The 26,674-nt window shown below is 44.8% G+C and overlaps 1 protein-coding gene across 7 annotated transcripts in view; it reads right to left on the bottom strand.

Annotated features, from left to right (window-relative positions):
* Positions 1 to 11,094, bottom strand: part of PKNOX1 (PBX/knotted 1 homeobox 1) — a 47,165-nt gene extending 36,071 nt beyond the window's left edge. For 2 of the 7 annotated variants that reach the window (XM_066979496.1, XM_066979504.1), the window contains exons 1-2: positions 10,942 to 11,094; positions 1,533 to 1,620 (exon numbers count right to left, since the gene is read on the bottom strand). The gene's annotated coding sequence lies outside the window, so the exon portion shown is untranslated. Of the gene's footprint in view, positions 1 to 1,532; positions 10,596 to 10,941 lie in introns of those variants that run through there. The other 5 variants (XM_048064434.2, XM_013181277.3, XM_048064433.2 and 2 more) reach the window with 3 other exon arrangements.
* Positions 11,095 to 26,674: the final 15,580 nt, after the last annotated feature.

The raw sequence follows: 26,674 nt of genomic DNA, 5'->3' as shown, positions 1-26,674 counted from the left end.
AAACTGTGTTAGACTTCAAGAAAAAGAACTGAAAAGGTATTTACACATTTGGCTTTTATAACCTAATTTAGGATCCAGCATCCAGTTCTAGTTAGCAGATACACAGCCTAAGCAGATGTTCGTTCTGCAAGCAGCGATGCTAGATGAAGCTGGTATCACTCCCAGATGTTTATCACTGCCACCCTGCCAGAGCTAATTACTTCCACAGCCCTACCCCTGAGCTCACCGAGCACGTGAACGACGTCTGATCCCTTCTACATAAAGTCAGCCAGGCTAGTTCAACCCACTGTTAAAGGTGGCTATGATGCAAACCAGCTGACTTTGTCTCAAGCACATTGCCGTGCACTCACACAACCCCTGCTCTTGGCTGACCTATGAGTGTGGTAATTTCTGGTTCATGTGTGGTGATTATCAACTCACAGCAGGACCATCTTTAACCAGCATGGCTATGCCTAATGCTATATGGCCTAAGGTATCTGAAGCGGGCCTATGCACACATGACTCCTGGCCAACTCAGCTTTAAAAATTCCAATTATTCTTTGTGAAAGAAATTGAGAGTAGAAGGAAAACAGTGCAGTTGTGTTACATTCAAAGAGTTACAAACAACAAAAATAATCGGCGGCTGAGAGGGTCTGCCAGTCTGCTTCACGCAGAACAGAATTAACCTCATTTTATTTATTTTGAAAACAAAACGCAAGAAAACGTTTCATGTAAACTGGAAGCTGACACATGAACTGCAACCAGAAACACCACTGACATCTGCGGCAAAAGGGAATTTGTGAAAGCATTGTGTTTTGCAAAACAAAGTGAAAGGAAAACAATTCAAGCCTTTAAATAAAAACAAGTGTGGAGGTAAAAAGTAGAGTAGAAAGGAAGCTAAATCGAGAGGGGTGATCATAATTAGAAATGTGCAGACTGTGCAAGTTAAAGAGCATCTAAGTAAAAAGATTAAAGGTGAGCTGAAACACGTACTCAAAGTGATTACTTCATGTCCATCACTCCTCACTTGCTCTACTTACTCCTTCATAATTAAGAGCACAGGGACCACCCAGTAATGTTAACAGAAGGTGCAAGTAAGCTGTTGGAGTTCAGTAATATCATTTTTAACATATACAAGCTACAACAGATGTTTGTAAGAGATATAAATAGTTATGCTTCAGGGTATAAACCAACCACTAACTGTCTTAAGGTTGTGAAGAAACTACCCAACTGACTTGTTAACACGTAATTGTTCCTTTTAATTTTCCCCTATGTACGTTCTTTTGAAGTACTTCAGAGAGAAATGGGCAACTGGCAGAATCAGTATGGCTATTTGTTCGTTCATTCTTAACTTTAGTCCTGGCGTTTGCTGTGTAACACACACCCTTATAGTCAATTCAACGTTAAACAGAATCAAAACCGCAAGCCTGTTTGATGCACAAAAATCATCTAGAACTGGCTTTGCTTGGCATCAAAATACATAATGATATTTGCTCCCATGGCACACTGCTTTCTAAAAGAGCTCAAAAGTTGGCTGGGAGAAAGCTGCTCACCCCTCTCCTTCCTTCAGTGGGTTGGAGACGCCATTATCTCATCACGGCAGAGTGAATCCCACTGACGTACCAGGTGCAGGACAGGAACCTAGGAACCAACAGAGAAAGGTTCAGGAGGAGACAACAACATAAAACATTCCTCAATCAGTCTCAGAAAGAAAGGAAATATTTGGGTTTATTTTTTCTTCCACCCAAGGAAGAAGTAAAATGAGAGGAATTCTTCTTTGCAATTTTTCTGCATTTTTCATAACCTGTAATCCCCCCTACTGTCCCACAGTATCGGGGATAGCAGTCCCTGATGTTATTACATTCGTTCTTCGTCTTTGCTGATGCCTGTAACAGAAAGCTGTGTTTGGACTGCTGACTTGCTTGCTCTTGAATCTTTACTTGAATTCTTTACTCTCTGGTTCACTGTCTGTCTGCTTAGACTAGACAAGACACATCCCAAAATAAAACTACAAAATGCAAATAGGAACAACTCATCAGTGTTTTAAAGGAAGTTCTGTGTAAAAATTCAGCACGAAGCCAAGAAAGGTCAAAGACTTTTTTTTCCCCAATGTAAATCTCCTTCATAATCATGCTTTGATTTGACTGTGGAATGTATTCTAATGATGGCTACAATCAAGTAATCTACTACAAGGTAAGAACTAACAGCATACGAAGGAGCATGAGCCATCATTAGTACCGTATGTTCGGAGAAGGCAGGTTCTGCTACAGTATTCAACAATTTTAACAAGCTTTCAAAAAATATCCCTTAAAATTACTTTTATTTAATTATTTTATTTCACATTACATGACATGTTAAAGGTACTTTAAAGGCTAGTAACGATTGTGCAAGCAAAGCAGCAAGGATAGTGAAAGAATTTAGAAAACACAACTGCTGAAAAGCACTAAAGAAAGCCTGCAAAACTATCTCAGGGGAGGTTCCTGGCACTAACGTTGTACAAAGGCCAACCGAAACAATATGATGGCTAAAACACACAGCTGAGGTCTTGAACTGGACTATCTCCCTTTCTCACAAAAAGTTCTCATGTTCCCAGTTTTGCCATCTGCATAAAAACCGTAACGAAGATAACGTCATTTTTGAAAGCGAGATGAAGTTAGTATTTACATTTGAGAACCAGAATTTATCTGTGTGTAGTGTACAAGTAATGGTTTTTCAGGCAAGTTCACAGAAAAACAAAATACTGAAGGCCAGCCAATACAGATGCCATCTCTAGTACATGAAACCTAGCTCTAGAAGAGCTGGGAAGATACTCAGGGGAGCTATAAGGCAGTCTATGATTTGGTCACTGGTTAGAGATGAAATACTGAGCTAGGAGTCTCAGTCCACGCTTGTGTACCCACTCGTGAAGCCTCGAAGGGCAGATGAGGTGTTAGTTCTCACCACTTTCTCTAAAGCTGTCAAAGACCTGTGTCCCCCAGGAATGGTCTTCTCTCCTTTTAGGAACTTCTCAACTCTGCCATGAGAAGACACCACACCTCTTATTCCCTTCTTCACACACTATTCACATTCTGTCATTTTGGTACTCATTTTCACCTACCTCAACTTACGGGGCTACTTTCAAACAAAGGACTTCTCACTATACAGAGTCTTCTGAACGTAGGTCACTGCCAGATATATGGGTATTATCCACGCCTTGTGTCTGCTCAGAAATAAAGGAGTACTTCACATCGTCGGTCTGAAGAGCCTGTCGTTCCTCCCATTCAGAAACTAGCGCAGCAAAGAACCCCGCACACCACTGCTGCCAGATCGGATCACTCAAAAAATGTTTCACGTACGAAGAAGAAAGTGGCCCTTCCTTGCAAAGCCTTCAGCTGGTAATCTTCAACAGGCAAGACAAGGCTTCCAGACAGTGCATATGGGTGACTGAGGGCAGAAGGAAGGAAGTACTGAAGAAACACAGGCCCAGGTGGAAGATGCTATAGAGGAAGAGGTTCGGCTGAGGAGCCAGAGGACATTGTGCTCTTACTGCTTTCTTCCAAAAGACACCTGAGAGACTACAGTCTACCCTAAAACGTATCAGGGAAGAAAACGATCGAGGTCCGAGCTTGCTTGTTTTGTCCTCCCATCTGTGTCAGAGGAGGCAAGAACAGGGAGAAGACATGGCTGTTAAAGGATGGGGGCGATACCAGAGCACTGTGGGGCCTAAACTTAGAATTACTCTTGCCAACGTGTTTTCTTCCTCTTTCTCCTCTCACAGATGAGCTTTGAAGTCATGTTATCAACGCAGACAAGATAGTTAGCTACAACACCAAAACAGACCGCTGCTTGCTTTGTCATTTAAAAACCGTACCACAGCTAAAGTTTTTTGTTCCGAAGTAAAATACGGCCTTGTTCATTCAAGCACAAATGAAGCCTCTGTTCAGCCATGCTCATTTTGCATGTCAGTAAGAAACAAAGACCTGTGCATACATTCATATAGACAAATATTAGCATACATTAAGGGCGAGATACATTTATACGTTCATGGATTCAAATAATAGTAACGCAGCAAAACATAGAGTATATATGACAACTTGCCAGCAGAAATTCATTCTACCCTTGCTGCAATGGTTCTTTATCTCCATCAACCTGCCTACGAAGAGACAGTTAGTAAAATTAAGACAACCAAACCAACGTGAAGTTGATGCATGCACGTTTATTAAAACTGCACTTGACGAGAACGTAGGCCGTATTCAGTAGCAAGGTGGCTTTCATTTCCTCTGTCTTTTGTACTTTCGAAGTACGCTCATTATTTAGAAATATTACACTTTCAGAAAGACGATGCTCCTGCTCAGGAATATAATACCAGCCTCGGGGAGTTACACTACACGGATACAGCTAAACAGTTATTACACAACAGCTACTCTGTCAATTTCCCTGGGAGACGAGCCCTAAAAAAGCCCCAAAACCAATTTTCTACTGCAGTAAAATGAGATTTACTTTGTGTCACTTTTTTCCCTTTATTGTTTGGCGATGCAATAAAGTTATTTATATATTAATCTGAACGAAGATTAGATTAAAAAAGAATGCACCTTATAATTTAAGAAACCAAAAATTAAAAATAAATTAAAATTCACTCCTAAAGGTGAATTTCTTCAGAAATACAAGCTGCAACCTATCATTAACCTCTCTGTGCATGTAGGATTTTGAATGTATATGCTGTGTAACACTGACTTTCTTCAGCAAGACCACTCCAATACGGTATGTACTGCTTTCTTGTCCTGTTAATTCCCCATAGCATTCTTTTTTTCCTATCATCCCATGTGATAATTTAACAAGGCATACAAAGAATTTGCATCAAAGGCTTTATCTTCCAAGCATCACCACGCACTGTCACGCAGCATGATAAATGACAAACCACCTCATGAAAAGATTTGCGTCCCTTTAGCAATTCACACACGTTGAACAAACTCTGTTCTCTGTATTCTAAAGGGGTTCTGGAAATTCTCCCATTTGTAGGTACCAAATGCAAAAAAGTACTGTATAAAAAAGTAGCACTCTTTTGTTCAGTAGTACAAGCTAGAGTTGCATATGCAGTAACTGACAAAGTAGATATTAAGGAGGTGTAAGATAACAAATTTCTCAAGGCCCGGCAATGGAAGCAGAATTCAGGGCACTTGGGTCTTCACCTCCTAATTCTGCATACGTCCTTTGGGTCTGCACTAACGCATTTCTGGGGAAGTGCACACGATCATGGTTCATGTTACTGCCAGTTTACCATAGTGCTTCTTCATAACAAGAAAGATGAGAAATCCTATTCCAATCTAGTCATAAAAGACTGTTGTCTCAGCGTCCTAGGCATCCTGGCTCCAGGTAGCTCTTGGCATTGCAGAAGGTAATCCTCATGGTCATGAAAACGTCATTCTTCCAAGTATTAAGACTCAAATTCAAGAAACTTCCTGCGGCACCTCAGTTTCTCCTACCCATTTCACACTGTAATTCAATGCTGCTTTATTAGCTCCATAAAGTAGTAGTAAGGAATTAAGGGGACTAGAAGGAAATCTTGGTAAAAGGAAAGCCAAATGTGGGGGAAAGGAAACCTTCCTTCTCTAATTGCTCCAAGACTCCTGTGGGATTAAGAGTAGGAGGGAGTGAAAGTATTTCCCATCACTCCCTCATTCATTCCTACTATCCACACAGTAAAAGATGATTCCTTTAGCTATTTTTTCCCCCCTGCGTTCTTAACACTGCACACTAAAGGACTTTATGGTCCTTGCTTGTGAATCCCAGCATGCACATCATGATGCCGCATACCTACCTACTTATTACGGGGCAGAGAAGAATTATTTTTCCCCTCAAGATTTACCCAAGACGCTGTCCTTGTGACATTTTAGACCTCATATCAAAAAGAGTGTAGTGCCTGCCTTGCTGCTGTAGTGATAGGAGGACCGCATTAGAAAGACAACCACGAAACCCTTGAAGACCAGAGGACACGTACCAGCAATTACACGGCTGGAACTGCTTCTGGTACAACTTTCCTACTTAACCATATGAATTAAACTAAATGAATTAAACCAAAGAACCAGGAGTCTGATGTTAATAAAGATTCGTTATCAGCACCCAATAAGCTATGACTGAAATTGTGTTTTGTGTTTATAGTTATTTTCATAAAGAAGACACAGAATAAGAACCGATCTCACCTTTATTGCTATGCCTTTATTGCTATTAATTACTCTTTACAATGTTAGCAGGATTTTTATAGAGGATGTCACTTCATAAGCATCTGTAAGTTTTCCAACATTCTTATTTACAAAACTAATAAAGTTTCTAATGATTCTTTCTATAGCAGACTAATCCCTAATGATACTGAAGTACAACTGAAGGAAGATGATGAGTTTCATTGAGCTAATAACTGCCTTTAAAATGGGCTTAAGATGTTGAATACGCAACACACCCCCCTCTATACATTTCAGGCATTTAAACACTTCATCGAGATGCTCCATTGTCAATGATTTTATTTTTTATGTCCTTGAAAATTTCAAAACCAATAGTTTTCAATGGACTTGTGAGCCTGTCAATGAACCAAGCGTGAACTTGGACTAGTTGATAAACTGAAGTGACAAAATCCCAGCCCAGCAGCTGCCAGGTCTGGTTCCAATTGCTCAGCAAGTTTTCCAGCACCTTTCCCTTTTCGACTCCAACGTTTCGCTACCCCATTTCACTACTAACTCCAAGCCCTGGAGCAAATCGCTGTTTTCTTTTCAAAGTGGCATTTATTTAAACAACAATTCTCCCTTTCCGGCTCCTCAGTAAACAGCCGAGCACAGCTAACCAGAGGCAATCAGTCCGACTACTTTCTGCAAGGCAGATGCTCCCCGCTCCAGCCTCTGCTGCTGGAGGCTGCTGCCAGTGCCCTCCACACTCCCTGCCTCTCCCACCCACCTCGCTGTGCTCCCCAGCCTCGTACCACCCTGCCCCTTCTTCCTTCCACATCAGGTCTCCTCTTCCCCACCTGCTGCCCTCTCATTCCCTCCGCTCTCACCATTGTAGCTTTGCTAGCACCATCTCTTCCATGCTCCTGGGCTTACTACTGCTTTTCCACCAAGCTTCCATCTCTGTCCCCATCTCCCTGTGAACGCCAATCTTCACCCCTCCATCAGTGCCGCCGCTGCCTAAGCACCTTGGGGCAGAAGTGCAGCTCAAGAAAGACCATCCAGGATTGCACTTACCCAGCACCTACCGCTGCGGGAAGCATCATGCTCAACTACTCGGTCCAGACGATGACTGCACACTCAGGTGATGCGCAACAGACGGGACGACACTCGTGTTACACAGGATATTCAGACAATATAATAAGTATTTGCCAAGCAAAATACTTGAACCAGTTTTTCCGAGAGCTTTTACCTTGTTGAAGTTTCCCTAGGAGCAGCCACACACACCCTGTCGATGCTCACACTCCTTCCCCTCTCCTCTGCAGCGCTCGATTCCAGAGCCCGAGCGCTGAGATGCTCTTAAATGAGCCAAACAAACACTTTTTCTTCCTCTTTCAGTCAACATATTTACTTTCTCCTAATGTCTTTTTCAAAAATGCTGAGTCATTTTAGCCTAAACTTTCCGGAATAACCCTGCTCAAACATACACATCATGGCAAATTTCAGTATGACTAAGAAATAAGCTACTGAAAACATCTTAAAAAAATAAAAAAACCAAGTTGTCATGGCCCACAACACATGCAGGTGGAACTAGAAGATGTGAATTACATGAGCGTAGACAGACCTGGAAGTTTTTTAGTTATTAAACATACAACGCAGCACACACGTTCATTCCCCTATTTTCTAGGCATGTCAAATATGTACAAAGCTCCGATTTCTGTCTTACAAACCTCTGTTTCTTTTGAACATGAAAGACTTGGAATTTATTTTTTTCAGTAATAAGTGTTATAATACCCTTTTTCCCATTGTTTTGTTTGCTATGCAGTTTGCAGAAAGCTAAGCAGGATGTGAACCATAGCCAGATTTCCGATTTTTTTTTGTAAACCAGATTTTTCCCTCTGTACTCAAGAAAAAGCAGAGAATTTGGAAAGCTCACAAGCAAAATATAAACTGAAGTTTAGTGGTAATAAATAAATAAGTAAATAAACAAATAAAATTCCCCCGTTCAGTACTCCAGCAGAAAGCTACCATATTCTACCCATTTGTCTGAATAGCAGGCTCAGGGGCAGTACGGGATTATCACAGTCATTTACCTCCCATTTTCAAAAATCTCCATTTGACTGTTTTATGTATTTAAGTGGCTTTCCTGTTTAACAGCAAAGAGCTCTGTTACACATGCATGTAGGGGAGGAAAAAAAAAAAAAAAGAGAGTTCATGTCCTGGAATAGTTGCTGTATTAAAAACAAATAAGTGTGTTTGTACGAAGGATGATAAGCGAGTAGGTGAAGACAAGCAGACCTGAATTTTATTTCCATTTCTAACGCTGACTTCGTTTTTATCCTTCGGTAATATACGTGACCCAGTATCCCCATGCTGCTGGCACAGAACCCAAGTTGCTGCCCGCTACCAACTTCCTAAAAGCACGGCAACGCTCCAGCAACAAAAAGATTGGTATTCCCAGATTCTTGGCGTCTTTATTTTCTGCCTCGCTTCTAGCTCCACTTGTGCTACCAACATCACACAGTTATGACACGAAACAGCCTTACTGAACGAAGTGAAGAATCCGCTAACCAACGTGAATATTTTAGCATTCGATTATCTCAGGCAGGGCTGTAATGGGCTGGGTAAAATGCTTTGGCAACATCTGGCAGCGAGCAAGCAAAGGAAAGCACTCAATCAGCAGCTTTTTTCCTTGCTCTCGGAATCCTCTGCTCAGAAGAGCACTAAGTTGTTTTACATTTTGTACAGCATCGAGCTGTGGTAAAACAACCCCCCGAGAGACTTATCATTTGTAAACCTCCAAACTCTTAACAAGCGAGACCGAAGCAACCAGCTGCTGCTGCTGCAAGGAAGAAGTAACATTTGCGGAATTTTAAATTTCGCACACACACACACAAATGATCCAGCCTCATTTACACCGAAATTAAAATACTAATCTGCTTTATTTTGAACTTTCACGTGTGCTGGTTTTGCAGAGGCAGCGTTAGGCTCCTGGACCGCGGAACCATGTTCTGACAGCCAAGCCGGCCTACACCTCTCTCCTCGCGGGATGGTAGCTACCACAGGAGAGGGTTTGCGGGCCATTCGCTCCTGGCTGTCAGAGCAAGGCTTAGTAACAGCGAAAGAAAGAGTCGCTCTATTCTGGGAAACTCGTCTGCTTCTTAAACGCTTCTGAATTTGCAGTAGTAGCAAGCGGAATTGCCATGACTTTCTTACAGCGCTGCATTTACAGGATGGGCAAAGGTGTGAGAACAATACAGCCCAAAAGCAAAACTCTGAAAAAGAAAGAAAGTACAGCTTCCAGGAGGCACATCCACTTTGTAAGACTCAAGAATTTAGTATGACCACATAAACTTCATTCACTCAACTAAGCTCTTTTTAGTTGCACTCACAGAAGACTGCACGGACTTAGTTTTAAAACATTACTTCTATGCAGGAATACTTCAAGAAACAAACCAAATCCTTACCATGGTATCTAGACTGAGGAATCATACAAATAAAGCTGTTACTTCTTTAATATTAAAGGCATGTAGATACGTTTTACATGCCGAAGTGAAATTTCCAAATACATACATTTGGAAATACGTCTATTTCCAAACTGTAACAGCAGCATACAAAAAACTCGAAGGGTTTTCTTTTCCTATTAGCACACAGGAAACGGTAACGAGATAAACTGCAGTCCAGCAAAGCAGTTTAACTACACCGTAACAAGATGAGAGACAGGTATAAGCGCTCCATTTATGTAGATGGGGATACATGGGTGTAGACTAAAAATGCATGCCCCAAAATCATGCAGATCGGTGAGAATGAGCAGTATCAGAGAGTTTGAAGCCCGGGTGCGGTGTAACATCCTCTGTGCGACCCTATTTCTGCCTTGCACACGCAGAAAACGGAGCTACACCATCTACCATTTGGTCAGCTGAGGCTCACCCGAAGAAAGCACGATAAAGCCAACACCAAAGTTTTTGTGTGGGTATTTTAATCATAAAGTGACAAGAAAATACGTAACCAGTCCACTGAAGAAATACGTACATATTTGATTGGTAGTAAACTGACAGAACGCATATGAAGAAATTCAGAATTACTTGTTTTGGATACGGAGAAATTCGGAATTGCTGGTTTTGGGTATGAAGAAATTCAGAATCGCTCGTTTTGGGTAGATTAAAACCAGTGACATACCAAGAGGCATGGAACTGGCTCTGGGGACCGAACGGAAAGGAACTGCTGTTTGTCCTTTCTGGAAACCTAAACGTAACGACCGCGGACGGCCACCGACGGCCTCAGAGCAGGAAAATTCTGCGTCTTTATTCCGCGGAGCCCTCCACGAAGCCGCATGTAAACGCATTTACGGGCCGACACGCCGGCGACGAGCTCCGCCAACACGCGCGGGCGCCACGCAGCGCGCCCCGGGGGCCGACCCATGCCCTCAGCCCCTCGGCCCCCGAGGCGGGGCCCTTTAAGGCTCCCCCCACCCCCCCCCTCCCTCCCTCCGCGCGCGCTCCCTCGCGCGCCCCCGCCAGCAGCGCGGCGAAGGCGGGCGGCGGTTCCAGAAATTTCCTCGCTCCCCCCTCCCCTCCCTCAGCCCCCCCCACCCCCGGCGCGAGCCGCGGCGCGAGCGCCCCCCCCCCTTCCTCCCCCTCCCCCTCCTCCCCTCCCCCGCCGCCCGTGCCGGCCGCGGCTCCCGCTGCCCCCACCCCCCACCCCCTCCCCCGGTGCCGTTGAGCGGAGCCGGAGCGGAGCCGGAGCGGCGGCCGGGCGGGCGGGCGGGCGGGCGGCGGCGCGGCGCCGTGCGTGTGGCTGGCTGGGAGCGGGTTTGAGTGACAGCGCTTACCTGGGTGCCAATCTTCGTCACACTGACAAGCGGCTGCAGCAATCGGGACCCGCACCGCCGCGCCGCGCGTCACCGCGCACACCCGCGCCGGGCCAATGGCCGCCCGCGCCGAGCCGCACGCCAGCGCGCCGCGCGGCACGCCTCATCAATATTCACCGCCCGGGGGGCGGGGGCTGCGCCCGGGCCTCGTGAATATGCATGAGGGGGGCGGGGCGCGCGGCGGAACCACGCCCGCTCCGCCTCCCTCCGCTGGGGGGAGGCGAAACCACCACCTCCTCGGGGGAGGGGGGGGGAGGGAGATACCAAGGGGCTGCGCGCTCTGGGGGGGGGCTCGCCCCGAGCCGCCGGGAGGATGGGGCTGGGGGGGTCTGTGAGGGCGGAGCCCTGTGGGGCCGCGGGGGGCTCCTCGCCTCACGGCTCCTCGGGCAGGAGGGTTGGAGGGCTCTCAGCTCTGCCTGGGGAAATGTCCCGAGGTGTCTAAGCCCTGCTTTTAAGGCACGAGTGGTCAGGGGAAGGAGAAAATCTCATTTTAGGAAACTGCTCCACACCAAAACAGGCTCAGTGCCAGGCGTTGTGGTCCCCCTGCAGCACAGCAGCTACCCGCTTACTCCCCTTCAAACTGGGACTGCCACAGCAGCTACCCACTTGCCCTATTCCCCTTCCCACTTATTCCCCTTCCCCTATTCCCCTTCAAACCTATTCCCCTGCAAACTGGGATTGCCCCATGGCTTTCGAAGCCTGCACCGCTCCTTATGCTGGTCCAACGTGCTTGGAGGAGATCTGGCTAGCAGGCTGCCTGCCTAACAGGCTTTCTGGCTAATAGTCTGGCAGTACAAATATCCACTTAAATGATCCTGCGAGCCCGCTCCACCTTCAGTCCTCTCTGACTGTGTCAAGACCCTGCCCAGCTGACAACAGTTGTTCTGGGTCCTGAGGAATCCCATCGCTGCGCACACTGCCACCACTTGTCTGCTGACAAAACGGGTGTTTCATCCTCTCCCCAGGCCGCCCAGAGCCCTCACAGGCATTTGTTTTGAGAAATTTTTCTCCTGGTACAGGCCGAACCATGCAGCGTTAGGCTGGCGAACGCAGAAGGAGCTCGTACGTCACGCAGAGAAAGTGGGAAAGAAAAGGAACCAGGCTAATCCAAGGTGCTCAAAAGTTCACGTGAATCATTTAAAGAAACAAGATTATTAAAAAAAAAAAAAAAAAAAAAAGCCACCTCAGTTTCTCTTACTCACAAAAGCCTCGTTCTCTATTCCTGGTCTTGCGCCGTGCAACATCTCTAATAGGATTCCTGTGGCCAAGCTGACTTCTTCTACCACAACTTTCCTCCCTCGCCATCCCTGACACATTCATTAGTGACACATTCACTAAACAGTGCTTCACATTAACTGGTTCCCATGCCCGGACCTGCCTTCTCCTCAAATTTGATTCACCCTGCAAACCCTTTGTTCTCCATCTGCTTTGCCCGTGTGTCTTTGGACAGGAGTTCACTGATTCCTTCTGAGAAAGAACAGATTAAATTCAAACTAATTTAGTTTCTGTTTAATCCCTTCTCCCAGGTATCTTCAAAGTCTTTTTTGATGCCTTTCCCAACTTTAATTTTCCTTTCTCCTGCTTCCCTTCACTTGTCCTTCTTTTCCTGCCTGCCACTTTCTCTTCCCCAGCTCCCCCCTCACACACAACAGGTGTAGAAATTCCTCACTGCTCTCTTCCCCTTACCCCAGTAATCCCGTTTAGTGGTCTCCTTTGTAATTAAGCTTATTCCATGTTTTTCTCTTCTCAATCCCTTACACTTCCTGTAGCACAAATACACGTTCTAACTCCCTCGATCCTAACTCACGTGATTTCCCAAGCACCAGCACAAAGAAAGCCTAGGTCCCTACCTGTGTGCTTCACAACTGGGTAACTTTAGGGTCTAAGCAGATGCAAGCTTTGACCGAAATCTCATCCGAAGCTGTGGTGTACATAAGGGTTCTTTCCATCAGTGCACTCTGTTGCCTAAAAGCTCCCGCTGCAGACTTCCCATCATCCAGCAAGTATTCTGGATGATGATTCCTATTTATCTCTCCTCGATAACTCGTCTTTGTTAAAGCTACAGGAGCTACATTATTCTGATAGCTTTAATCCTATCTCCTACGGTGCTGAAGTAAATCGCTAGGTCCAAATGTAATTAAATGGCATGGGTACCTCTCCAAATACACCTGTATCCACATGACATAGACACGTAAACCTCATTCCCATAGGCAAGTAACCCAAAAATGACCCTTGATCTAACTTGCACCTTCCCACCGCCCATCTCTAAGCCCCCTGAATTCACTGTTCACAGCCACTGAGGAGAGGTTCCCTGTTTTTCATTTTATCTTCCAGTCTCTCTGATACAGCCTCTGCAGGCTTGAAAGCTAAGACGCTTACTTTTAAAAAATACTCCAGCTGAAATGACTCCAGAAGATGCAGATTTAAGAAGGGCACTACAAATGGCAAGGCTTTTGAGGGAAGCATGCAACATTTGGAAAACAGAAAGAACTGGAAGGAGAGGAGCAGAGGAAAGGAATGAAGAAGTAATTGAGGAGAGGAGCAGAGGAAAGGAATGAAGAAGTAATTGAGTAATTCAAAGACAAACAAAAACAAGCAAACAACAACAACAACAAAAGAGAGAGAGAGAAAAAAAATGGACCAGAGGAAAGGATAGATATCCTTTTCTTTATTTATTTCTGAACATCCAAACATAGTGTGTTGTCCCTCATCAGTTTTGCAGAAGGATGAGGGTCCAATACACAAGACTGAAGGCAGCTATCGGGAGGGAATTCTCCACACTGCACATTTTGTGAGGATTGTTGCATAACTGATGGAGTTTTGTGCTCTGAACTTCCCCTGGTCTAGGTGTACTCACTTCAGTTCGATGGTGAGACTGCTGCTTTTTTCTGAAAACGCACAAGCTACACAGAAGGCTAAATAAAATGCCATTTTAATCCTTTGTATTTGCAAATTACAAGCACGTAAAAATTAGGTTCAGTAATATTTAGGCTGGCAACTGCAAATAACAGAATACTCAGATTCTCTAACTGCTGTTACTTCTACGCATTGTGCATATTAAATACGCTCATTAAGTGCAGCTCATTCCTTAAAGCAAGCACAGATATGTTTGTAGAGTCAGGGCCTTAGCTGCTTACTGAGAACTGTCCCAGATAGATAAGAGCATTCCCCACAGTTGGACCAAATATTTGCAAACACTAAGCTATTAAGGTCCTGTCTCACCAAATGAGAAAAGCACGCTCCCAGATCTCTTCTCTGAAACACCCTTTCGGTGGCAATTTACTGATAGCAGGACTGCGTAAATGTATCAGAGGGCAAAACTGGATCCTACGTACAGTTGCTGGGCGGGTTAGGATTACTGTGGCACCTTTTAGTAATTTCCAAGTTCTAAATGTTACAGCTGTGTGCATAATGCAACATTCATATGCATTCAACCTATTCAGAAAGAGGAGATTTCTCATTTTAGATACATAGCATTACTCTTGACGGTGCGCTTTGCAAGTCTTTCATAATAAAGCTTTCAAAGGAAACGTTTATGTAGAAGAGAAGGGATGGGCTCCTATGCGGGTGGCAGTAATCTGCCCTCCTAATTTATTGAATAAAGACTGTAATTGCAGCAAGGAGACTGGAATAATCTAAGCAGAGCAGGGTTTCCCCCAGATTTCCATACGAATCAGGTGAGTTTTTAAGCGAGGATCTCGTAACAATGGGAGGCCTCTACAGCAAACCAGTTTCTTCTTTCATCACTCTTAGGGAGAAAGTTTGCAACCAGACGTGTCAACGACTTAGATGTAGTCCTCTGGCTGCTTGGAGAGCATTCCAAAAAGCAACCTTTGTGTGCCTGGTTTGCATGCACAGCACGTTCACATCTGCGGCCGCAACTTTACGTGGTATAGGAGGAGCCTGGGAAAAATGTGCGACTTATTTTATGATGGATATGGCTTTTAAGATTTTAAGGCTGAAATTAACGAGTTAACTCAGTCTAAATAAATGTCAAGCTTTGCTTCAGCTAGATCATGGAGATCTGTGTAACTCAGCTGGGAACGCTCCCTCTGGAGAAATTAAGAGCTCATGTCCCACAGCAGGATTTGGGCTTGGACCAAGAGCTGGCACTGCAGTGCAGTACTACTCCAAGGAGTTTCTGCGTCAGGATCAAGATGCCATCCTTTCTGATGAGTTATTATTGTATTGTTTTCCCCTTCTTCTTTGTTCAGGAGAAAAGGCAAACTACTGAGAGCCTCCTTCAGAAAAGGAAAAATGATAAATCCTTTATCTTATTCAACATTTCTCCTCTCGTTAAATCAAATTGCAATTTCCAGAGCTGTACATTAGCTGAATCACTGGCTGCATACTACTCACTCCATCTGTTTATATGGTTGAGTCACTGCATTACCAATATCTAACACGTTGCTTGGAAAGAATTTTAGGAGATCTGGAGGATAAAACCCCAAAGCTCTCTAAGATAAAGCTCCCTTCTGTACATTCTGTAGTGCCACGCTCTTCACCGCTCACTTTTGGCTACCAGAGATGTTAATTTGAACAAACTTCTATTTTAAGGAAAAAAAGCTTATCACTGAAGCACAGTGTATGCTTAAAAGCTGAAGACTGAACTGTGATGTAGGAAAACGCTATTGCCTCCCCTCGTGCGATGCCTTGCCCTGGAAATTGCACCGGGGGTTCCATGGCAATGGAACAAACATCTTTCACAACTCAACGTGTCTTTTTTCCACTTGAGATACCACAAACAGATTACCTTCTGAGGGCAAACGGTCTGCTTTTAATGATGCCAAAAGTTGAGAGCATCTTGTCGTTGGACTGCAAAGTTTCTTCCAAAATACGTGTTATACTTAGGAAGATATATTTTCATTTACGTCACTGTGGAAGGGGCGAAAAAAAAAAAAAAAAGGACTGAAGAGCAGAAAAGCAGAAGGACAGAGGTGGAATGAGGTGGAATTGCTGATACGCATCTTGTTTGTTTTATTTTTAAGAAAAATGTAAAAAGGACACATTATATGAATCCCACCATGGAGGACTATGAATGCATTCACATTATTCTGGGAGTTGAGAGGGAGAGAGTGAAACCAACTGAAATAAAAGAAAACCAGTGAGACTAGTTTTACCTTCCAGACCAGGGGCTAGATCCAACTCTCACAGAAGTCAGTGGAACAATTCCCACTGGCTTGAGCAGGATTTGGATTCGGCAAAGCGAAATGCAGAAAAAATAACCAGGAAGCATTAATGAGAGGTTCTCAAGCAGTGGTCTACAGAGCACTTTCTCCAGTCCATCGAGACCCGTCTTTCCTCTCCATTACTCATTTACCTCCAGCTGCTTTTACGGGTTTCTGCATTTTGGAGGCCAGAAGAACTGAGAGGCGTTAGTAGTGGGGAGGGAGAATGGCCGGCCGGCCAGCCTGCTCCCAACACTCTTTTGCAAGTGGAAGAGGAAAGAAAGCAATTGCTTAGCAAACAGAGAAAAAAAATAAAGACGGGAGTATCTGAAGGAGTAGAAGGCCATTAAGCTGAGAGGATTAGGCGGCCTTCAGTGAGGATTAGGTGCCTTGCTGCCTAATGCAACCGTCTAGCCAGATACCTGAGCTCCTAGCACAAAGCGAAAGAAGCTGAGCTCCACACACACGTCCGCGCTGAGCTAGAAGCAAATAGGAAATGCCAAGGGCAGAAGCGATCCACAAGTTCTCCCCTTCCTCCCTGCCAAGCCTGGGTTAGGGGAAGCTGCCACGCATACCCACCCCTGGGCTGAAAGCAGACGAGCCCGGCTGCCATGGTCCCTGCTGCAGGACTTACACCAACAGCTCCTGCAGGCCCGCACCACCAGTCCAGGTGTGACACGCGGTCCCACCGCCACGTGGAGCCACAGCCCTTCCTCTGGAGCAGTCACGCACCTGGACCAGGCTCTGGATCAGCTGGCTGTTGTCGTTTGGGGCAGCATTCCCACTAACAGAGAGATTTCAGGCTCTTCCTCCACACAGAGGACTGTTATCACTGGGGTACAAGGCGGACACATGGGCGCGTGACAAACCAGGTGGACCTCGTTGGCGACTGATTCTCAACTGCAGGGCAATGCTTCCTTCTACCTTCACATCACAACAACCGTGTGGGCCAAAATGCCTTGAGTCCAACAGTAAACGCTTGGTGAATGAGTGTAAGAAACATGGAAACAACGGGATCAGCCTTCCCCTTGTGTCTCTTAGTTGCTCCTGGGGATCAACAGTTCAGCCCCTTTCTGAAACCTAAGTTGCAATCAGGCCGTCACATTCAATAGCTACTGACAGTATTCTTCACCATTAACTCCTCCATTCCCTTTTTTGAACCCCCTTACAGACTGCGTTTCTATAATGTCCTTTTGCCAGCTGGGAGTTAGACTCCTAAGCCTGCCCCTCCTCACAAGAAAGAGGAGGTACAGGAGACTTCCCGGACATTTTTACCAAGGTTTATTAGCGAGAAGGCATTCCAGGAAAGAAGGGACATATCAACAGCTTGCAGAGCAATAAGGTACAGAGATCCCTACCCCGGCTCTGCATGACGTAGCTTTGGCTCTGGAAGCAGCAGGAGTAATACCAGCCCCGTGCTGTGCCCAGGTCAGCTGGTGGGCTGAGCGGCAAGGCGAGTCAGCGGGAGACCGAGCGCTACGCTAGGCCGGCAGTGCTGCTTGTGGGATCCATGCTTGTACCCCCGCCAAGGTCTGCTCCTTCCTCTGAGAAATACTGGCCTGTTCAGACCTGGGCTGGGCATCTGCAGTGCCGAGCTGCTTGGTGCCACACGGGCTCGTCCCAAGAGGCCTGCTCCCAAAGCTCTGCGCTGCCCCAGGACACTGACCCACCTCCGTGATCCATGCAGGATCTCACCTGGAGGCTGCAGGGCAGTGGCTTTTATCTCCCAGAGCGGGTGCAGATTCGCAATGAGAGACTTAAAACCTCCAAATTATAGGCCATAGAAGGGGTGCACAAAGTCCCACAGATCTGCAGACCACATGCTCCATACCACGGCTATCGGGTCGGGACCTGCACCCATCCGTTACTGCGATTCTTCCTCATTGCAGTCAATATTTACTAAACAGCGCGGGTGATGATGAAGCAATGTTCTGTAGGATTGTTTAAGCAGGTCTGATCCAGCACCGTACCAGAAATAAAATTTGCCCGTACCATGCCCTGATTGCTCTCCTTCCCCATACCCGAGCCCAACCGCATCCTGCACCCACCAGAAAGCCCCACACTTCACATCATTCCCTTAGGAAGCAGCTGAGGTTCGCTGTTACAGTCCCCAGCCCCGGAGCAGGGTGAATTTTTTGGCGTGCCCAACAGCCTGCTGCTGCCATGCACGGCTTCCCGATGACCAGACCCCAGCAAAGTTCTCCACAGAAGACCTTGGTGAGGACCAAATGAGTTACTCTGGATAGGGGAGAGCTAGCTCTCAGCTCCTAGCCCCAACCAGTAGCCTACACAGTCGTGCTGCCTAGCTTTTTCTGTCTTATCCAGGGAATTTCAGGCCCTGGAGAAGAAGTATTAGCAACTCATTCTCTTTTACTAATGTATAAGGCATAGGGGATGGATTTTCTTTTGTGAAACGTAGTAAGTGAAGTTCATACACATTGCATCAGTTTTATAATATTCTGCATATTTTGGTGGCATTAGCTTCAAAGGTACGGCACTGCAGATGCCTTTCAGAAAGTGCCAGAAACACTACAGCTTATGACTTTGTACCTGTCGGTGGAAAGCAGGAATCAGCACTGCAGTCCACTTCGTATTTAACCAATATGCTCCATCAGTAGTTTAAAGCATCAGAAAAGGCAGCAATAAAATATGCTCTGAATGGATAGGTTATGTTCCCTCACCATTTCAGAGACTTAGAGTTCAGCTTTGTCCCTAGGGCTTGCTTCTCTCGTTCCTACTTTTTGGGTATTGTCACTGCACCCTGGCACTGCCTTCTAAAAGTGATCATGCTTCTGCTTTTCCAGTTGTGCAGGAATTAAAAAGCTGGATCAGGCCGGTATGTTTATTTCAGTATGACATCCCACGTATAAAATATGTGCCAATTTCAGAGGTTATTCTTCCTCATTTTCGTTATTTCAATCAGACCTACAAAAACGAACACGAAACATGCATTTTTTCTTTCTTTCTCAGTACTGTTTCACAGTACTGCATGCATCCACAGGATGATGGCATTCTTTTGGCAGCTAATAAGTGTATTCCTTGACCATACAATCTCCAAAGACAGAAAGCAGCCTAGCTTTCGTCCTGCAAAGTTGGTGCAACAGACTGCATTCGCACAGTGAGATGCAATTCTACCTACTCCTAGGAACAGTAGCTTTCTTTTTAAAACCCAGGAACAACATTTCATATTATCAAAGGTTTGGTATTTTCTATGTTTTCCCCCAATTAGTGTAACAGAAGCTGCCTGTAGCCACAACCTGTAGCGACTATAAATTCCAGCTGCTCCCCACGTAGCAGCGGGACACTGCTGGTACAATAAAACGTCAAAACAACGGAAACCTTCAGAGTCCTCGTTTTCCCGTCGTACCTAGACCCAGCCTTGCCCCTTTCTCGTACACCAGTTCGGTTTTGTATCACCGTCTCCACAGCTGACAATACTTTTTTCAATGGGAATATCACAACTGTGGCCGCTGCCAGAATCTCTTGGCAAACGGGCTGCGCTCTGAGTCACAGCCTAATGCCATTACAAGGTCTGCAACAGCTGCAGCAGTCATACATCTGCAAGTCATTTGAACATTTTATGATGAATAAAAACTATCCATTACATAGACCTATACATTATATATTAACCCTAATACTTATTCAGTTACACTAACAATAACCTTTTCCCTCTGCATGCTGTAAACTTCTTTGGCTGCAGCATGTGTTAACAGAGATACTTAAAGCTCCGTTCCATGGTGGAGCAGTCCCTGTGTACATATTACCTAACTTATTCTACCTATTTAAATATGATGGAAAGAAAGAAAGAAAACAAATTTAAAACTATAAAAAATCATACCGTGCATGAGGAAAGCATTTCTATAATAATAGCGTGAGACTGGATGTACTCGTACAAACACAGAGGATACAAGACAACGAGAAATACAGAGGAGGAATGAAAACATGGACTCAAAATGTATAGCTAAGAGATTTGATTATGATATGCACGGATCTCAAACCTATCCAGATGTCCCCAGCCGGCAACCTGATCCTCAACACCATAGCCAAGATCTGAAATCTAGAAAGTCAGAATGTCAAAGACAGGGTAGCGGGGCTTACGGAAAAAGGAACGGGAGTTGTGAAGAGTTTTGAAACGTTTAAAATAATAATGATAATAAAGAAACACAAGTGTGGATTCATGAGAGAAATATATACAGAGCCACAAATTACGAAGTCAGCCCTTCAGGACATTGCATTCCTCATGCAAGTTGCTGAGCACGCTCAAAATAAATAGGTGTAAAATACACTCACCGGCTTAGTGACTTCAAGGATAGAGTCCCATATGTGATCCTCTACCAGTGAGTCTTCTACATACGTATACTTTTACAACAGTAAATGCATACTGGGCAAGACATACCTCCCTATGAGTTTCACCAAAAGAGTTTTAAAGAGACAAGGCAAAAGTCTGACATTAGAGAAGCCTATCCTAATTTTTCCATGTGATTCATCCAGAGCCAGAATTTTACCAGCATCCCATATACATGTAACTATTATTTCATGTTAGTTCGTTATCTGTTGCTTGCAAACTCTTTTTGGAGCCTCAGAAATACCTCTTTATTGCTTCCTATTCACTTTTACTTTGTAGTTCGTATATCAGTCTAGTGTCCTTCCTCAGTGTCGCTGAGGAAGTGGAGTGTCAATTAACATGCTCTTCCACATTAAGTTAGATGTGTGGATTAATAAGCTACAAAATAGTGCAGGTTTTAAATACGAAACAGCTATATTCTGGTAGCCTCACGGTTAGAAAAGTGACTTTTAGAAAATGTTTTCTTGAGTCGATCTGCTTCCTCTGTGCAGTCAGAGGCCAAACTGTTTATTTTACTGGCAACCGTCTTTATTGCTTGTGCTGGTTTTAATATTTCCATTTGAATGATATAAACATTAGAAATGAAAAAAAAAATCCTAACAAGGTTACAAACAGTTCATTTAAAGGGGATTTGAAAGGCGTCCAGCAGAGATCTTTTTTAGTGTGCGTTATGTTTCAGGGCTGAAAAACTACCTCGCCACTGGTGAAGGGGAAGATTTGCTTGCTGATACAGCAGAATCTCTGCGGTCAATTCGCACGGCACCTACATCCCTGTCCAAGAAAAAAAAAAAAAAAAAGGGAAAATCCTGGCCCTTCGGACGGCAAAGATCACTTACCCAGCGTGACGTGACGCGACGCAATGATGCCTTTCTAAGTCAGCCTCTGGCCGGCCGCCTCCTCGCTGCTGCTGGGGCCCGTCCCGGTGCCGCGGCAGAGGGAAGAGGAGCAGAGGGGTCAGCGGCACGGCCGCCACGGAGCCAAAGGGCAAGGGGGACGCTCGGAGCGAGCACGGTGCTTGGACTCGGTCGCTTGAAGTGCTGCCAGGTCTCTGAACGTTCGCGCGTGTACACCGGGAAGTATCAGAAAGCCCGAGGCCCGAGCAGCTGGAGCCGTGCAGTTGTTACCTGAAGTCTTAACATCCAGAAAAAGCGCTTCCCCGTTCCTTAAGGCTATGTGGAAAATCTCAAAAAAAAAAAAAAAAACCAAAAAAAAACAACAACCAAAAAACACCCCACAATCGTAAACGTACTACTAACATCAAGGAAAAGAGTTCCCAATTATTTTTTTTCTTTAGTTCTCTTTTTTTTTCGAAGTCGCCTCAAATTTGCAGGGGGGGGACGGGGTGTCTTTCTTGAGGTTTTCAAACAGGCTGCTTCCCCAGCGTTGTGCCAAAGAAAGCACTCTCGGGGTAAGTCCTAAGGATGCTCAGAGCAAAGGGAGGCTGTGAAGGTGAGCAGCTGAGGGCCCAGCAGTGAGCAACCAGCTGGAGGAAGGGCAGGCTGGTGGGTTTGTCTCTGCCCCACAGCCATCTTCAGGAGTGGGGCAGAGCCGTGGTATTTGTCCCCTGGACAACAGCTTTGGAAAGGTTCCTCAGGACCCGAGAGAAAAAGCTCCTTCTGCTTGCCCAGCCACCAAGAGAAAAAGAGTTTAAAACCACTGGATCCTTATTGCTAATGGGAGGGTGATATAAAAGATGGAGGCCATTGACTGGTGTCCAGAGACAACAACCTGGTATGAATTCCAGCACCATTCCACTTCCCAGCAGCTGGATTTCTCACCAGGGTGGATTGCTGGTTTTGGATACCTCCCCAATTTTTCCCGTCTGTTAACAGTCTTCCACTATTTGGAAGTTGTATTTGGAACAGTCATAAAGCTTTTTTTTTTTTTTTTTTTTTTTTTTGTATCTAAACGGCCTTGCCATTGCTTGAATGCAATTTCAGAATTGCTGGCATTTCTGTGTAGGCTATCTGAAGCATATTTTTGTCAATGTGTTAACAAGCACTGCGTCTCCTGGGAGAACCTGAATTAGCTCAGGGTTTCTAAACAATATGCGTGCTTGACACAGGAGATGTAGGAAAAAATCTTTCTTATTTTCTTATGAGTTTTTAGTCTGAGTTGTTCTGTAAATAGACATGAGGAACAAAGAGAAAGCTGGGACCACTAACTCTTCATCTATAAAATGATGCCGAGAACCCAAGAACTGATGCGACTTGCCAAAGGTTACACAGGCAGCCAGGGGTCTCGCAAAGGAACCTAGAGCCAGCCCCACGCCCGAGCCATAAGGGCCATCCTTGCTCCCAGCTGCTACATTAGCCTTCTGTTTTCTCTAGTCTGAATTTCTTTCCTCACAATTATCCCTGTCCTAATATAACAGAATATAGGCCACTTTTAAGGACACCCCAGGGGAGTTTGGGAAGCGTCAGTACAGTTTAGAAAGGTCTGGTCTGGCATGATTTTAAACTAAATTAAGCATAGGAGATGCTTCTAGGACAAAAGAGCACATGAAAATGAGACATGAAAGCTTGAAGGGGTGGCTCTTTCAAGTCCTTTTCCAAACCTCCAGGGAAAAGTTAATGTTGCCCCCTTCTTTGATAGAGGACATTGGCATTTGCCTAGTACAAGGTGTCTTGGCTTGCATGTTCCCTCTCCAGGGCTGGAAACATGCTGTCATAGATTTTGGAAACTGAGTGTATCCGTCTCCACTCTGCAAACAGCAAAATGTAATACCAAAAGCACCTCATAATGATTGGGAGAGATAAGACAGAAAGAGAGAACATGTCAAAGACCCAACCAACAAAACCAGAAAGCGTAAATAATCTTAATTAGGTCATTTTTAAATAACTGGATATTAACTGCTTTAGGAACTCTCCAGACTTGACAAAACACTCAGATTTGGAAAGGGGTACTGCCATTTGAAGTGCATGTCAGACTGGAGAAACTGAGACTGCTGCTAAGAATTTTAGGCACTAATTTTAACTCAGATACCTGGCATGGGCTCTGTGAGCATTAGGAAGGAGTTAACACACAGCCCATGCGCTGTATTCTGTGGGGCTACAGATTTACAGAACCACATCCCTCTTACTCTATTTTGCAGTTAACAATTTGTTGAGAGCTGACCTACTGACCCTGTACATTGACCCCAAGTTTGTGGGATACTTTATTATTGTAAACACACATCTAAACCTATGTGTGTCCCTAACTAGATATTAACATATTCTTTTCTATCCCAAGCTTGTCATATATCACAAGGCTTTCAGAGGTGGGGATGAATTTCCAAATGCAATGAAATGTGTGTAGGCAAAAAAAATTACAATAAGGGAGCTCAAAAATGTCGAGCAGATTGTATTGGGAGTGGTACCATCCTCAGGTGAACACTGAGGATAACATGCAAGCCCCAAGACAAATATGTATTTATAATTTCATGAAATGGAACCACATGAGAGGAGACGGATGGTCTGGACACTTGACAAGATACTTTGTTTAGAGTCCTAAGAGCTTAATTAAAATAATCCGGAGCGTAGAAGGGAATCTCTCAAAGGATAAAATTAAAACAAACAAAGCCACGTTACATGAACGCCACACTTGTAAAGTCAATCACTCGAACGTTCAAAGCACCTGTACTACAGTGCTTACGTTGCCCTCACCGTGTTATCTCCTGTTGTCTAACTCTCACAATGAGATTGCTTAGCCATCCTCATCTCATCAGTCTACATCCTCATCAGTCTACAGTCGTCATCCTCATCAGTCTACAACTTCCTCGCGAGGGGGAGTGGAGAGGCAGGTGACCTATTCTCCGTTATCACCAGTGATAGGACTCACGGGAACGGTGTTAAGCTGAGGCAGGGGAAGTTTAGGCTGGACATCAGGAAGAGGTTCTTCACCGAGAGGGTGGTTGCACACTGGAACAGGCTCCCCAGGGAAGCAGTCACTGCACCAAGCCAGTCTGAATTTAAGAAGAGATTGGACTGTGCACTTAGTCACATGGTCTAAACTTTTGGGCAGACCTGTGCGGTGCCAGGAGTTGGACTTGATGATCCTTATGGGTCCCTTCCAACTCAGGACATTCTATGATTCTGTCATCTCAGTACCTTGGAAGATTGTAGAACAAAGACTCCTAGGACCTACGTCCATGTTTATGAAGGACAAGAAGATGACTGGGAAGTCAGCATGGATTTACCCACGGTAGTAAACCATGCCCGACAAACCCGACTGCCTTCTGTGATTAAGTTAAAGTAGTGGGTGAGGAGTAGTAAGGATGAGAGCACCAAACACAAACAGTCTAGTTAGATAGCAGGTAAAGGTTTGGGATTTTTTTGTTTTGTGTCTTGTTGCTTTAAACTGTGATGATGTTGGAATGCTGGAGGTAACCAGAGAGACTATGGGAGCTCCAATCTTGGAGGTATTCAAAACTCAGCCAGACAGGGCCCAGGACAACGTGACCTAATTGCACCTGCTGCAGAGCAGAGGACTGATCATCTCAAGAGGCCAATTCCAACCTCAGTTTCCAAGAGTCTAAGGTCATGATCCTACAGGATAGCATGAGCATGTTTTCTACTACCTTCCTCACAGGACAGGAGTAGTCACTGACTGGGCCCACCAGCAAATAAAATCATTTGGAACAGACAAACGGCTGCTCTCACAAGCATCCCAAAAGCCACAAAGATCACAAATTCCCACCAGAGCCCTTTTGTGAGCTGCGGGATTGTGATCAGCATAAAGATGAAGAGTCCTACTCTGCTACAGTAGTCTGCTTCAGCAGACTTGGACAGCCTGAAGACTCTTCTTAACTTGTGTTCCCATCACCATCAGCAGCTAAAGGAAGGACTATCTTCAGATAGCCTTCAAACTTCTCACTGTTTATTCTTCACATGTAAGTGTAGACAATGTAATTGTACAAGTAGCTTTGCCAGTAGTGTCTCATGTGGTGGGAGTAAAGACTAACGGCAGATATTTTATGGCCTATGAGTTTACAGGCAACCAGAGCAAATGCATTGAACATGTTTTGTTGAAAGCTAGGGACATGTTTTGGAAGATTTGTAAGTGGACCAGCTAAAAGGCTTATTTCCCAAATTTAAAATAAATCTTGCAGATGGCCTTGTAGATTGCACTGGTTACCATGACTGGATGCCAAAGGAGACACAAGGACAGCCAAAAAAACCCTTCACCTTGCAATACCTGAAGTGATCAGCACAAACTCTGCTTTTATTACTACTTTTGGACCTCAGATTTTGGGTTTTCAACTGCTGTTGAATTCATAAATAAATTTTGAAGGATCTATGTGCAAGGAAATTATTGAAAGCAATTTTATTAGCAGGAGAGTTGATTGCTACGCTAGAAGAGATTCAAAGGATTTGAAGTTAGAAAAATCACTCCCTTCAACAAGAGAAGCAGGAGTGTCATCTTTTTAATGAGAAGTTAGTGAATTCCCTTTCTGGATTTTCATGTACTCCCACAATAACACACCATCTACACTGAAAATCCCACTTGTGAAGTAACCCCAATTCTATAGGGCTGGTTTTCACAAAGCCTATGCCGTGACTTGATTTCTTTCTTTCACATTTCCAGGAATTATGTGAATATCCTGGATTACACATTCTTTAAAACAAGGTTCCTGACTGTATCTGACAAGTGCCTAGCACAGCAAGACAAAGTTACTCATTATCATAACATCACTGAATATGAGCATATTGTATCACATCCTGCCTGAAATTGAAGTGTTAGCACATGACTCAAACACAATGCCATCTGATAGGAGTCAAGTACCAAAAAACGAAGCCTTTTTCCTTGAAGTCCAGGAAAACACAACAGTGGGAAAAAGTCTGTGCTGTGCCCTTCCTTACATTATCCCCCCGTGCCAGAGCAGTCGGGCTGGTTCGCTGAACAAAACGTATGCAAGACACGCACCGCATGTACCAGAAGAATTATGAAGTTCCTTGACCTTACATTCCAGCTCCATTTTAGAGGTGCGGCTAAGACCACCGCAAGACACTCAGATAGGGTTGCACAGATACAAAGGGCATTCATCTCTTTTTTTTTTTTTCCTTTTTTCTTCCTATAGCTATGAAAAAAGGCTAGCAAAAGGCCTTATCTCCATATGAGTTCAAATAATGCTACAGATCCAGCTCAGGAGTGTAGGAATTGGGTGAAAAGACAACACTTCAGTTTCAACCCACTCCTTAGC

The sequence above is a fragment of the Anser cygnoides genome, chromosome 1 (assembly GCF_040182565.1).
Source record: "Anser cygnoides isolate HZ-2024a breed goose chromosome 1, Taihu_goose_T2T_genome, whole genome shotgun sequence".
NCBI lineage: Eukaryota > Metazoa > Chordata > Aves > Anseriformes > Anatidae > Anser > Anser cygnoides.
The sequence above is the reverse complement of the archived record's forward strand: the minus strand, read 5'-3'. Positions and strand labels throughout refer to the sequence as shown.